This window comes from Pinus tabuliformis, chromosome Q, assembly GCF_031772625.1.
Source record: "Pinus tabuliformis cultivar Carrire ecotype Pingquan chromosome Q, CPIR1, whole genome shotgun sequence".
Lineage (NCBI taxonomy): Eukaryota > Viridiplantae > Streptophyta > Pinopsida > Pinales > Pinaceae > Pinus > Pinus tabuliformis.
In genome coordinates this window covers 777,287,678-777,291,559 of record NC_142296.1, presented here as the reverse complement: position 1 = coordinate 777,291,559, position 3,882 = coordinate 777,287,678, and positions in this window count along the sequence as shown.

The following is a 3,882-nucleotide window of genomic DNA, read 5'->3' as shown; positions in this document are numbered from 1 at the left end:
CAAGATCGACTACTTGTTTGGTTTTACTGTCTTGGAGAGTTAAGTACACACCTACTCCAAGACACTAGCCTAAGCTATGTTGGTGCTTCAGAGCCCTAGAAATGTAAAAAATACTAGATGAATTTTAATTAAGCGTTGTGTTATTAAGGCTGTTATTACTCAAATGGGTAAATGGAGATGAAACCAATGGTGTTATGACCCGACTCAACTGAATGCAATCGAATATGATAATGTAATCTTTTCAATTCGATGAATCCTAACTAAAGTAAGGATAGAGTTTCCATTCACTTCCAACAATGCAAAAAATTGATCACTAAGAGAAAATATAACAAATTCTCTAATGCACTAATTTCATCAAGAAAAACTAATGCAAATCAATTCCCAAACAATTTATTTTTATTTTTATTTTTGTGTAAATTCAAATCAAAGAAAGCTGATCTAAATCTACAATTGATTTTTTCAGAATGTAAATTATGCAATTGTAATCTATGCACAATTCACTTGAAAAGTATGCAAATGTAATCTATGCACATTTTTCATTAATATTCTGAAAATGAGAATTCTAATTGTGCAAATGTGATCTATGCAAAAGAATTCTCAAACACAAGACGATTCTAATGTGATCTAAGAACCAATCAAGTGCCAATTGAGAAAATTGGGTGAGAGTTCCAAAGATCAAAACATAAAAACACTCAAAGGCGATTAACACTCATACACAATTTAGCCCCCCCCGGCGAATGAGGGGGAAATTTTTTTGCAAAAACAAAAGCAAAAAGATGCAAAATTGTGAAAAGACTGAGACAAACCTCCAAGTAATGATCAAAGGAAATCAAATCAAGAATTTCTCAAGAAAGAGACTCAAAACACCCAATTGATGAAAGCTAAGAGCAGGAACAAGCTTAGGTGAAGATTCTGGACAAGGGACTAATGAATCTGGGCAGAAAAAACTAAGAAAAAACAAAATCTAAGAGCAAAAAAGGAGTTTTCCTAAATTTTTACAGGAAGACGCAGGCAACCCGTTAGCACAGGTGCGGGCCCGCTCTGTGCACACAGCAAAAGTGCGTCCAGGGACGCACTGTGCAGCACTCAGAGGATGCGTCCGTCTGAAAAACTCAAGAAAAACCAAAATAAAACTAATCCTAAGCTAACCCACCCAGAGACAGAATCACAGAGCCAAAACCAGAAAAATAAACCAATTTTCTCAAAGCAAAGTTCACATAAAGGAAAAGACTTTTCATTAATGGAATCCCCAGTGGAGTCGCCAATTTGTCACACGGAATTTGTCAAGGGTGCGGACACTGCTGACCTTCCTAGAAGTCTAAGACATTCTAATGACAAACAAGACAAAATGGAGTGATCTTTCTCTAAATACACCTTTTACAACATGAAAACTACAAGTGTTTAGGCTTACCTTATTCCAAAACGCTGTTGTTGAGGTCCGTTCTTGACGATCCGGATGAGCTCCTCCTTCAAGTCAATTCCTGCAACCACAAACAATCAAACAATTACCAAGCACTTGCATTTCATATAATAAAACATATATTCAACATGCAGACCAAGGAACACATGAAATAACTCATTAACACAAGCTATTGAGAAAAATAAACCAGTTTGTATTAATAACGAAACAAAGAAACTCTTACAACCTGGCCTTGGTGTTGTGCAAGTTCCTCCCAGGGTCCATCAAGGGTTTTCCTCTACTTTGACAAAGCTCACCCTCTTCCAAGTAGAATCAAGTAAAGACAATCTCTCCTCACAAAGGCTCTAATGGAAGACCTAAATCCTGCAGCATTTACCCAAAGAAAATGTATAGCTCCAACCTCTTCTCCCTCTGGCTCAATGTCTTTATTTATAGTGCTGTAAAGAGGTTATTCAGGTCCACTATCAATGGGATCATCCCCCTTTTTGGGTGGGATAGCTCCCTTATTGATGGGATAAGTTCCCCCTTAATAGAGATACATGAACCAACTGGAGGCGCATCCAATTCATCAAACCGACCTCTAGAAAGTTCTAGAAGTAACCACAAGTAACTTTTTTAAGATGAAACTCGCGCATTTTGCCTTTTACAGAAGGACGCACCTGTCCCTTAACATACAGAGCGTCCAAGGACGCACCTTTTGTGAACATTGTGAGCGTCCCCGCAGGTAAGGCTAGAGAGAACCTGCGACCCCAGAGATAAACATATTTTTGACAAGACTTTCTCTCTTTTTTGAGTTTGAGATGGATAGCAGAGGCATAAGACTTGCCTAAGAGGGTAGCATGACTGTTGATTTGAGCCATACTAACTGTAAGTGGTCATGGTGACATTTTTTAGTGTAACAATTACAATTGTGATAGCAAATACACAAAAGGTCATAAGTGTGCTGAGAAGAAATTATTCTACATAGATTGTGAAGAGGAAGAAGAAAAGGAGCAAGAAAGGTCAAAAGAAGAGGATATATTCCAGGAACAAAGCCTAGATGAAGAACAAATAAATCCGACCATATCTTGTAATGCATTGGCGAGAATTACCACTCCTCAAACCATCAAGATAGAAGGACAAATCAAGAAGAAAAAGGTAATAGGTTTGATTGATTCAGGAAGCACCCACAATTTTATTCATTGTAGGGTAGCAAAAGAATTGAATTGCTTCCTATATCCAGCACCAGAGTGTCAAGTGATGATTGCAAATGGAGGAACAATAAATTGTTCTGGAAAGTGCCATAATATCAAGCTATCCATGGGAGAATATGTATTGACTAGCCCAATGCTTTCCATTCCAATGGGAGGTGTTGATGTTGTACTAGGAGTCCAATGGCTACAATCCTTGGGTACAACAGCTTTTAATTTTCAAGAACTTTTCATGAAATTTTCTGTGGAAGGAAAGGAAGTTGAATTAAGGGGTATTGCAGGGAAACCAGGAAAGATAATCAGCTCTAATGGCATGACAAAGCTTCTAAAAAAGGAGCAAAGAGGTGTAATTGCACAATTATGTTTGCTAGATGTTTCCACATTTGGAATCATCTATTTCTCCAGATCTCCAAAAATTCCTGGACAATCATTCCAAGGTATTTGAGACTCCCAAAGGTCTCCCACCTATGCGTGATCATGATCATGCTATTCATCTGATTCCAGGAAGTGTTCCTCCAAACATCAGGCCGTACAGATATCCATATGTCCAAAAAAGTGAAATTGAACGTATGGTTGCAAAAATGCTAGAGGCTGGTATAATTCAACCGAGTAAAAGTTCTTTCTCAACTCCAGTAGTATTGGTGCACAAGAAGGATGGATCATGGCGCATGTGTCCAGATTATAGGGAGCTCAACAAGCTCACTATTAAAGATAAGTTCCCCATTCCTGTAATTGATGAATTACTGGATGAATTGCATGGATCAATTTACTTCACCAAGTTGGACCTTCGTTCGGGATATCATCAAATCAGAATGAAGATTGAAGACATTCCGAAAACGACATTAGAACTCATGAGGGTCATTATGAATTTTTGGTCATGCCTTTTGGCCTTACCAATGCACCTTCAACATTTCAAGGTTTGATGAATTCAATTTTCAAACCATTCCTTAGAAAATTTGTGTTAGTATTTTTTGATGATATACTAATCTACAACAAGTCTTGGAAGGATCATGTTGAACATGTTGACAAGGTGCTACAACTATTGGAGGAGAAACAATTATATGAAAAAAGATCCAAATGTTTCTTTGGAGTCCAGGAGGTGGAATATTTGGGTCATATTGTATCTCATGAAGGAGTTAAGGTAGACCCTAGCAAAATTAAAGCCATTAAGGAATGGAAAATCCCCACATCCATAAAGCATCTGCGAGGATTTCTTGGGTTGACAGGGTATTATCGCAAGTTTGTTAAGAATTATGGGAGAATAGCAGCACC